The 11,438-nt window shown below is 48.2% G+C and overlaps 1 pseudogene; it reads left to right on the top strand.

The window, feature by feature from the left end:
* Positions 1-7,036: 7,036 nt before the first annotated feature.
* On the top strand, positions 7,037-8,088 carry LOC138795292 (neurexin-3-beta pseudogene; annotated as a pseudogene).
* The last annotated feature ends 3,350 nt before the right edge of the window (positions 8,089-11,438 follow it).

Raw genomic sequence — 11,438 nt, 5'->3', positions numbered from 1 at the left:
CCTAAGAAGCCGAACCACCGGAGGAGAAGAGGCAGAACCCTGATTAATGGCTGTCACCACCGCCTGATTATCACAATGGAAACAAACTTTTTTATCCCAAAACTTGTCCCCCCAAACCTCCACCGCCACCACTATAGGGAAAAGCTCCAGGAGAGCCAAGTTTCGGACTAAACCCGCCTCCTGCCACTCCTTCGGCCACCGCGCACCACTGCCCCTGGCAGAACGCCCCGAACCCGACGCCCCTCGACGCATCCGTGAAAAGTTCCCAGTCAAAACTCTCTACCACAGGCGCCATCACCAAAGACCTACTGTTGTAGGACGCCAAAAAGGACGACCACACTGTCAGGTCATCCCTCAACTCTTTTGTCAGTCTGACAAAATGGTGAGCCGCCCGAACACCCGCCGTTGCCCCCGCCAGCCGCCTGCAGAACACCCTCCCCATTGGCATGATACGGCAGGCGAAATTCAACTTGCCTAGTAGAGACTGAAGATCCCTCAACTGAATCTTCAAGCCTTGAGCTCGCGCCACCTCGCCTTTCAGAGCCTCAAGCTTGTCCTCAGGCAACCTGCACTCCATCCGAACCGAATCAATAGTGATTCCCAGAAACTTGAGCGCAGTTGCCGGCCCTTCCGTCTTTTCCTTAGCCAAAGGAACCCCGAAAGCGGCCCAAAACCCACTCCATGGTCCCCAGCAAAGTACGACAAACAGGCGACCCGGGAGATTTTACGCCCGCCAGGTCCCGAACCGCCCATTCTAAAAAGGAGCTGAAGGCCTCAAAATACGCACAGGACAGAGAGCAGCCCATGGGCAGGCACCTGTCAACAAAAAAGGAACCCTCCCAGTGACATCCCAGCAACAGCATGCTGGCCGGGTGGACCGGGAGTACCTGGAAAGCGGACTCAATGTCCGTCTTCGCCATCAACGAGCCCTGACCATACGACCGCACCCAATCGACCGCCGCATCGGTGTACACGACCGAACAAAGCTCGGGGTCAATGCCGGCGTTGACCGACAGGCCCTGCGGATGACAAAGGTGGTGAATGAGCCGAAATTTGTTCGGCTCCTTTTTTGGGATGACACCTAACGGGGACAACACTAGATCAGGCAGGGGGCGGGACGAATAGGGGCCCGCCATCCTGCCCAAGGACACCTCTTTGGCCAACTTTTCGGAAACGACCGCCGGATACTGATAGGCCGACCGCAGATTCCGAAGAGAAAAAGGAACAACGTGGGGAGGTGAAGGGATGACAAAACCTAAAGAAAAACCCGCAATGAGCAGGGCGGCCTTGTCCGGATAACGGTCTAGAAAGGGGCGCATCGCGCCCACCTTCACCGGAGTCACCCCCCCCCAGCCAAAACCGCCGGAACCTCGCCCCCTCCCCTTCCTGAAACACCAAGCGGAGCCATGGAAAGTCCTACCACAGGATCCACACGTATGCCGAAATTTACAAGCGGTCCCGTACTTGCACTGGCCGTCGTTAAACTGCCAGCACAATCCCGCCTTACCCCCACCTGACTGAGATCCTTGACCTGAGGAGGCGGATTGGCCGGACGACCCGGCCCCGCCCAGAAAGGGCTGCCCGAATTTTGAGGGACCCATGACCCTCAGCCACAACCCGATATCCTTCTGATCCCATTTTATCGACGGCCGCACCGCTTTCCGCTGTCTGAATTGCTCATCATACCGCAGCCACGACTGACCGTCGTAGACCCGGTATGCCTCCCCGATGGAATCCATGTAACAGAAAAGGCCCGAACAATTCTCGGGCGCCTTTTCTCCCACCACGCTAGCCAGAATGGCAAACGCCTGCAGCCAGTTCGAGAAGGTCTGAGGAATGAGGCGCCAGCGACGCTTCTCCTCCTCCTCCTTCTTTAGCTCAAAACGCTTCCCCTTGTCTAGATTAAACTTTTCCAGCGGGAGAAGGGAGAAAATCTCCACATATTCATCCCGCCAGATTTTTTCTCTCACTTCCGTTTTTAAATGAGCCTCCAATGGCCCCTCGAAACAGACATAGACCTCCCCTCTAGCCCGATCATCCAAATGCACCCAGTCGAACTCCTTTTCTCTGTCGGTCTGCACCAACGCCGTCACCCTGCTGGTATCATGCTGCCCCCCAACCCCCGTCGAGGCGCCCACTGTAGATGTCCCTACCCATGCCGCCACTGGTGACTGCACCGCCCCTGAACCTGCAGCAGCTCCCTCCACTAACATCTTGAGGCCGGCCAACAACTCCTGCCAGCCTAAGCCCGGAGGCCCCAACACACCACCCGACCCCACCCCGGTAGCCCCCCCACTAGCCCCGGGCCCCCCAACCTCCCCCTGGGCCCCCCTAGGCACAGAAAAAGATGATGAGAGGGGTAACAACTCACCGGGCTGGCCGGGTGCTGTGGGCCCGCCAGCCGGAAGATCCTGCTCCAGACGCCACGTCGAATCCTCGAGGTCGTCTCCGGACACGTCAGGGGAAGAGTTCTGGTGCACCAGCCGCACCACCGAGACAGGAGGAGGGCCGGAAGTTGCTGCCACCAGATCTGCTCGCCTCCCTCTCGCCGCAGCACCGCCAGCAGGCTGGACCATAGAAGGCCGCGGACGTACCTGTCGCCGTCCGTCACCGATGACGTCACCCACTCTGCGCCCGGCAGCCGATCGCGGCCTGCGCGCGTCTCCACGGCCCCTCACCAACTCTCGAACACCATTGGCGGGCGCCCCGGCTAGCTCATCACCGTGAACACCCGCCGCCACAGGAAGCAGCTGCTGACCGGAAAGGAGGAGGGGGCCCAGGACACTAGACCGACACCTCCCCCATTCCCTCAAGCCCGGTCTTGGCCTTGGATTCCTCTCAGACTGGGGGGCCCACCCAGAGGAGGAAGGGAGGGGAGCCTGGCCTGGAGGGTCCCCGGAGGGGCTCCCGCACCTGCGCTGGGCCCGGAGAGGGGAGCTGGGGCTGTCTGGCAGGCGGCTGAGGCTGCCGAGGGAGGGGGGGGGGGCTGGAGAAGAGCCGGGACCCACCGGAGCTTCCACAGCAGGCGACTCCTCCAACGCAGAGGGGAACGTCTCCTCCGACGGGTCAGGGGCATCCGACATGGGGGATTGGGGAGCTGCAGCCGGGATATCCAAGATGGCCTGGACTTGGGTGTCAAGCCAGGCCCGATCGTCCACCGTCTCAGCCGCCTCCCGCTGCTGTCTCAGGAGCTCCGGGACCGACAGCACCATCAGGTAAGCCGGGACTCGCACGATTCTCCTCACAGGTCTTCACTCTCCGGCTGCCGCTCCACATGTGGCTGCCCGCGCTTCTCCCGGAAGAGATTTATCACCTCCTCCAGTTGTCCCCGCCTCTTGCTCCCCCTCCCAATCCCGGACCAACGGCCCTATTGTTAACCCCTTCCCCGCCAGTTTCCCTGTCATGCCGGCCTCCCTCCAACTCCGTTTCGTCCGGCCTTTCTGGAGTGTGGCAGGGTAAGTCTGGTTTCACACTACGTTTTTGCAATCCATTTTTTGCAAAACATGGATGAAAAACTGATGAAAAAAAATGGATGCAACTGTGTAAATCCGTTTTTCCATTGACTTCCATTATAAAAAAAAAAAAAACGGATCAGTTTTCTTTTGACGGACACAAAAATGAGGTCCACCACGTTTCTGTGTCCGTAAAAAAATATATCAGTTTTTTATATATAATGGAAGTCAATGAAAAAATGGATCAAAACGGATGCACACAACTGCATCCTTTTTTTTTCAAACGGATGAAAAAAACGGATTGCAAAAACGTAGTGAGAACTCAGCCTAAGGTAGTAACTGGAGCATGGAATGCCGCCACGGCTGTGACACTCTGGAAGAAAGTGTTCATGTTTTTCTAACGCTGGATAACCCCTATGACTTGCAATACGAGAAAAGCTTTGGGCAGTGCTGCTTTAATTCCAATGATTGAATTTGTGTGCTGCTGCCCCTATCTGTGTCCGCTGCTCACTGTCCCTCAAAGAGAAACAAATGCTGCTAAAAATGCTCTATTATTGTACGGCTACAGCCTTGATGTCTCTCCATAGTGACAGAAAACAAATTCCGTACAGTTATACTTCTATGTATATGCCTCCTGCTTCTTACTAACAAACCCAATACACCCAGGGAAAAGCGGGGGGATGGATAGAAAGAAATGAGCCCATGGGATCAAAGCAAACTGGGATTGTTTCTCCTTTGTTTCCATTAAAAGTCTGCAGTACAGCAGAAACAAACATTATGGAAACAAAACCAATCCTAAATAAGCTGTAAAGTTGATTCATTTAAGATACATTGCAGCAATAAGAAATGGTTGGGAAGGTGCCCATAGCGTTTACAGTCACTCAGCCACGTGTTCTCTGTTCTACTAAATGTCACCTCAACCTTTCACATAGTACTCGACCTTCTTTGTCTTCTTTGTAATGAGATATATTTCAGGTTCGGTTTTGATACATCTGTTAGTGGTTCTATTGACCTCTTTGCTATCACAAAACCCTTGTATTACAGCACAGAGAGCGGAGAGGACCCGGTAGTTTGCTCAGGGTAAAACATTTAAATCATTTGTAATTTTATTTTATTTTTTTTACAGCAAGGAACGTTCTAAGCACAAAGCCCAGTACCCAGATTACGCTCCTCTCTGCTCTTTGCATTTTTCATCGTGATTCTCTGTCTTTCTGGTATTGATCCCGGGCCTATTTTCTGACCACAACTGCATCTCCTCCACCACCTTCCTCACTGTAATTCTAATCAGGGACAATTCTGGGGACCGTGACCTGGATAACCGACTAGGACATCAACATTCCTGCTTGCAGAGGTCACTTTCTTTCAGAGACAGCACCCCTTTTGTCTACTCCAGTATAGGTGTGATTTGGAATTTAGTTCTATTCATTTCACCGGAACTAAGGGCCCTTTTACACAGAAAGATTATCTGACAGATTATCTGCCAAAGATTTGAAGCCAACGCCAGGACTGGATTTGAAAAGAGGAGAAATCTCAGGCTTTCATGTATGACCTGATCTCTGTTTATAGTCTGTTCCTGGCTTTGGCTTCAAATCTTTGGCAGATAATCTGTCAGATAATCTTTCTGTGTAAAAGGGCCCTTAGTTACAAAATCCCATCCAAACTTGAGACAAGAGTGGTGAGTGGTGATTCTCTCTCTCTATAATATATATATATATATATATATATATATATATATATATATATATATATATATATATATATATATAGATATATACACACTGTATTTTCCTGCATATAAGACTACTTTTTGACTCAGGAAAATCTAAAGTCAAAAGTCAAAAATCTAAATTCAAAAGTCAGGGGTCATCCTATACACCAGGAGTCATCTTATAGGGCAGGTGCTGAAAACCTTCAGAACCGAACTGGAGTGCACTACCTTGTATCTGATGAAAGGAGGTTTGTACTCATGAAACACATTATACTGTGCTATATATTCATTTTGATGTACATTTTTATCTAGTATTAATTAATAAATGTAATTGCTCATCAACTTTGGAGCGTTTTTTGAACACTTTGGGGGAGATTTATGAAAGGGTGTAAATATACACCTGGTGTAAACTGCCCGCAACAATCAATTACAGCTCCTCCTTTATTCTACCAGAGCTGAAAGCTGAGCTGTGATTGGTTGCTGTGGGCAGTTTACACCAGGTATATATTTGCGCCCTTTCATAAATCTTCCCCATTTTGCTTTGGTCAGAGCTGGCACTGTGAGCACCGTGTACATTTACCTGTACATTTTTTTCTGTTTTTTTTTTTTTTTATTGTCTTCACATACAGTCCCTATTGGGAGTATCCCGTCTTTTCTGGTACAGCCAGCTGAGCACACCCCATTAAGTGTTTTATCATATATCCGTACCAGTTTTGGTTTATTGGAAGATTGACATACGGATCTGAATCAGTGATACCCCTGTATGCGGTGATATGCATTTTAACCAAGTGGCCATCAGGTGAGCGGCCCCTTAATATCTCTTATTGTTTAGTCCTCCGAAGGTATCACACGAGGCACCTGTGCAGCGTTTTTTTTTTTTTTCAGCTTATTTTCATTCACACACACTGGCATAAAGTCCAATAAAAAAAAGTCCAGTTTGTTGTGGTGTCGGCAACAGAAAATAAAAGGTGTTTACACATTTCAGGCAGATTCAGTGGCAAAACACAAAACAAAACCCTGCTCGTCTGAGCACTAACTAAACAGATACTTTTTAACTCACTCCAGCACCTTCCTACCAGGCACTGGTACAGCTTCTCACAGAGCAACTTGGCACCTCCAGGCATGACACAGGACAGAGGAGGAGACTGAACCCTCTGCCTGGCTTCTTTATATGCAGTGGCTGCAGGTGCCGCTGATTAGGCCTCAGCCTCGTCCACTACCAGAAGTGGACTATGGATTGGGGAACCTGCCTAAGACTTTACCAATCCCGAAAAACTCCAGGCCTTATTTTGGCTTCATTAAAAAGCCAGATAAGGTTTTCTTAAAAACACACACATTGGGCACTCTCTGGAGCTATAACATGTATGACATGTATGCCATCTACTATTTCAACAGTCACTATCTCACATACTCTCCTCCTCTGTTTGAACCTGTTTGAACAACTTTAGCTACAAGACAGTGGGATCTGGACAGAACATCTGCATTTCTTTGTAGCTTCCCTGCTCTATGTTTCACCAAAAATTAAACCACCTTGTGACCCGTGCATTTCTTTCTTTTGCTTGGCACATCCATGTAAGAGGAGAGTGGTCGGTGACTAGTTTGATGTGATGATGTGGTGTACCCCCGGTGTGATGTTATGTCGGAGGAGCCGACGATCACTTGCTTGGTGGTGAGGTGTGACGCCACTTCTGTGGTGGTTGGCCGAGAAACAGCTGGACCTTGGAGTGTTACTTCGTGACGCCAATGCCGGTTGGGCACACAGGTGTGATGGCACGCCTGCTTTTAGTTTAAAAGGGATCCGAGTGCGGGCGGGACGGGAAGCAGATGCCGGGAGCTGGGACCATGAGCCCCGGACACCTGGTGCTACGCTGAGACGATGCGCCCGGGCTGGGCGCTGGCTGCGCCCTGGCTCTGGTCACTACTGTGGAGCTGTGTGCTGAGCAACTCTGGCCGGAGCTTCTACGGAGGGAGAGCGCACCATCACCCGGAGCCCGTGTCCATATACCGGAGCCCGAGCGCCCTGGTGCAACATATATATTCGGGAAGAGCGGAGGCCTCATCTTGTACATGTGGCCTTACAACGACAGGCCGAGCACCCGGACCGACCGCCTAGCCAAGGGCTTCAGAACTACAGTCAAAGACGGGATCTTGGTGCAAATTGACAGTGCTGCTGGACTAATGGACTTTCTTCAGCTACACATAGAACAGGGGAAGGTTGGAGTGACCTTAACATTGGCTTAATGGATATCTCCATACGTGAAGACAGTACCCCTGTGAATTATGGCAAGTACCATGTGGTGAAGTACACTCGGAATGGAGGGAACACAACTCTACAAGTGGATAACTGTCCCGTCAATGAATACTACCCAGGAGGCAATACCGAGCTACACCAAAAACCGAAACCCGGATGACGGCCAGCAAGACAAAGGGCGACCCCAGACCATCTTCAATACCCAAGCACAGATAGCTGTTGGAGGATAGGATAGAGGGAGGCCATTCCAAGGGCAGCTATCTGGTATCTACTATAATGGCCTGAAAGTTCTCAACATGGCTGCTAAACACAACCCCCATATAAACATCAGTGGAAGTGGAAGGCTGGTCGGAGAGGTCCCATCAATCCTTGGGACAACGCCTACCACTTCCATGATTCCTGAATTGTCTACAACCATCATGGAGACCACCACAACCTTGGCCACTACTACAACAAGAAAGAACCGGTCTTTTCCAGGATCTATGCCCACAGATGACACTGTGTCGTCAGCAGAATGTTCTATGGGCAGTGATCATGAAGATGCAGCAGAATGTGAAACTAGCACAGCCAGAAGTTCAAAAGCTGCTAGATCACTACGTAACGCCTTATCATGGACATGGCACCTGTTTCACACCTTCGGCCTACTCATTTTCATCAAATGTCTAGTGTCCTTATAGATTTGACCTTCCTTCTTTCTGCCCCTCCTTCCCCTTTCTTGTACCCACTTTATCCCATTCATTAGACGTTTGTTCACTATTTAGTACAAGCTTTCTAATTTGCTATGACTTATCACAATGAAGTGGCCATTCCCTAGCATCAATCTTCGATGACTAAAGAAGGAGAGAGAAAAAAAAAAAAAAGCAAAATTTGAAAAACTTTATTAGGTTTGATTTGATTTCCTCTCGGTTTTTCACTTTAATTTCTATTCACACTACAAAGATGTAGTAAAGTAGAGACGACAAAAAAAAAAAAACAAGTAAAAGGCAGGTTGTACCCTTTCCCCCTGTGGTCAGTGCCCTGCCGGGTTACTACGGGGTCCCTTGGGTTAGAGTGATCAAGGATGACCAGAGCGGTGTAGTGACCCTCCTGGACTATAGGAACCGCCACCCACAGAAAGGGGAAGTCCCCAAGGTTATGGTGTGTGCTGTGTCAGTGGAAAACGGAAAAAATCACAGCGTCTCTTTAACTTAAGTAGGCTTGGGTTTACTAGAAAAGTGCTTGCCTGCAGTAGGGTACAAGATTATGATGTTTCTCTTGATAAAGCACCAGATAATATACTTGATAATAGTTTAAGACAAATACTTGACAATACAGTAACCTGATCTGTAGTAGAAGTGCAATGTAGGAAACAGTCGTGCCGACTGGGTAGTGTGCTGAGTAATACAAAGAAGCAGAGTAGCAGAGAGGAGGTTGCTGAGAGAGTCTCAACCGAGGTAGCACTGTGCTCTTACGGGATTGTTGAAGGATGAGGTAGAATACTTAAAAGCAGAAGAAGAAGAACACCTGTTCCCCTTGTATTGACCTTGAGTTAGTCCTCACACCACCTTATGCCAACTAGACTCGGCTAAACCTTCCTAGAGGGTGACACAGGCCCCAGGCCTTGTTACCTGTTTTTTTTTTTTTTTTCAAGAAAATTTTTTATTTCGATGTAGCTCAGAAAAAGAACATTGTACAAAAGTCATACATAACTGCATGGCATGCATAGGTAGTACTGATACAGGGTGTATTTTTACAGGTGTTTCACTAGATTACATCCAACAAAGACATGGCTAAGGCACAGTGTACCAAATAACAATTATGGCTTTCTGTAGTGGCTACCTCATGAAGTAATGTGTCCTAGAGATGTTCATAGTAGCTAGGATAGACACACAAAAAGAAAGAACATCTCATACCAGGTAGGATAGTCGCCATCATACAAGTATATGTAGGGGCCGGTATCCTTAAACAACTGTCACTTATAACTGGTGAAGACAACTGCACATGAATACAGAAAGAGTAAAAGCCATAGCATAAAGGTGAAACAATAACAAAAAAAACAAAAACATAAGAGCCCTGGAAAACATATAATATGTAAGGTCAAGTCGTAACCAAAAGAATAGTATATTACACCTACCAGAGTGGTAGTGTTCGTACTAAAAGAAGCAGTGCAAGAAAATGGACGGGTGAGTGAGTGAGTGAGTGAGTGAGTGAGACCGACCAACAGTTTATTGCAGTATTTGGATATCCCTGCGGGGGAAGACATCAAACCTTCAACACACCCAAAGTACCCTTTAGGTCTTCTGTACAATACCAACCAGTGAGCTTGAAATGCTCCATGAGGTTTTTTCTCTCCTCTACATTGAGGCTGTGTTCTATTACTTTACGCCATTTTAGAATAAATGTTTTTGTGGATTGTTCTTTTACCTTAAGGACGTGTAGCAGTTCCCAGTGTAGTGTGTCCTTGAGTGTCTTAGTAGTTTCCGCTATGGAGGGGAGGTACTCATCCAACCAATGATGCAGAATATTTTTAACTGCTATTAATAACAATAAATGTATACCTTTGGTGGCAATAACAGTGCTCGTCTCATCAGTAGGGTTTTCTCGGAGATAATGAAACAAATAGCCTAATGGGCATAATGGTAGTACTTTACCCCAAATAGTGGAAATTAGATCACGTATGAGACCCCAGTAGGTTTGGCTAGCCGGGCAGGTCCATAGGCCATGGAAAAGGTTGGTGGCAGGGGTTTTGCATTTTGGGCAATGCTGCAGGTAAGACTCCGAGGGCGTTTTGCGCTGAAAATTAAAAGCATAAATTGCCCTGTGGAGTATTCTCAGGTGTGTTTCCCTTAGTCGTTCATTTGGCGTAGCTGATTGAACAAATGTTAGGCTTTTTAACAGTTTTGTTTTGAGGTCCTCCCCCGAAAGCTCCCTTGCCCAGCGGCCTAAAATCTTATCAGACAAGCCTAGTGATTGTTCTTCTAGCAGCAAATGGTATAATTGTGATAGCGAAAGATGAGTGTTTGTGGTTATCATCAGGTGGTCGAAATTACCAGGTTTCTCTGCAATAGAGAGCAATTTGACTCTCGCTTTGCAGAAGCTAAGGGTTTGTTTATATTGTAGTTTTTGTGTCGGGGGCAAACGGTATTTAGTGGATACTTCTTCCCAGGTTCGGTATGTCCCTGTCGTTGTATCTAGTAGATATGCCAATAAGTTTATGTTTTGTGATTTCCAGCACGTAAAGAGGGAGTTATGGTGTCCCTGTGGAAAAGCAGGGTTGTTCCATAAAGGAAAGAATTTCGATAGAGAGAATGGTAGACGGTAAAGTTTACAAGTATGTCTCCAGGCTGCCACCGTGTCTCTAAACAGTATATTGGCTCTAAGGTGTGCAGGCATCTCCGCATGTTTTGTATGTAAAAGAGCAGTCAGGGCCCACGGGGTGGCTAGTTCGGATTCTAGTAGGAGATTCGAGAAATGGCTGGTGTTAAGGATCCAGTCCCTGGCGTGTCGCAGCAGTGCTGCTAGGTTGTATAATCTGATGTTTGGCAGTTGTGCTCCTGCTTCAGCTTTTGGTAAGCAAAGAGTTGAGTACGCAATTCTTACTCTCCTCTTCTGCCACACAAAATTGTTGAAGAGTGCTGTGAGTTTGTTTATGTCTGTGTGTGTTATCAACATAGGGATAGTCTGAATAGGGTATAAAAGTTTTGGGAAGCTCATCATTTTGATGAGGTGTATTCTGCCTAATATCGACAGTGGGAGGGTCATCCATCTATGTAACTCAGTTTCAATTTTCTTTATGAGGGGGGGATAGTTGAGGTTATATATGGAACTCGGGGTCCTGCCTATTTTTATTCCCAGATAGACTAGGGTATTACTGGTGATGGACAGCAGCAAAGGCGAGCGATGGTGAACAGAAAGTGGGGATAAGTACAGTAGTTGGCATTTGCTTGCATTTATTTTATATCCCGTAAACGTCCCATAATATTCTAGGGTTTTGAGTATTTTTTCCGTATGGCGTTCCGGATGTTCTAGGAAAAGGAGAACATCGTCG

The sequence above is a fragment of the Dendropsophus ebraccatus genome, chromosome 6 (genome assembly GCF_027789765.1).
Source record: "Dendropsophus ebraccatus isolate aDenEbr1 chromosome 6, aDenEbr1.pat, whole genome shotgun sequence".
Taxonomy (NCBI): domain Eukaryota; kingdom Metazoa; phylum Chordata; class Amphibia; order Anura; family Hylidae; genus Dendropsophus; species Dendropsophus ebraccatus.
Note: the sequence above shows the minus strand (reverse complement) of the source record. Positions and strands in the feature narration are given on the sequence as shown.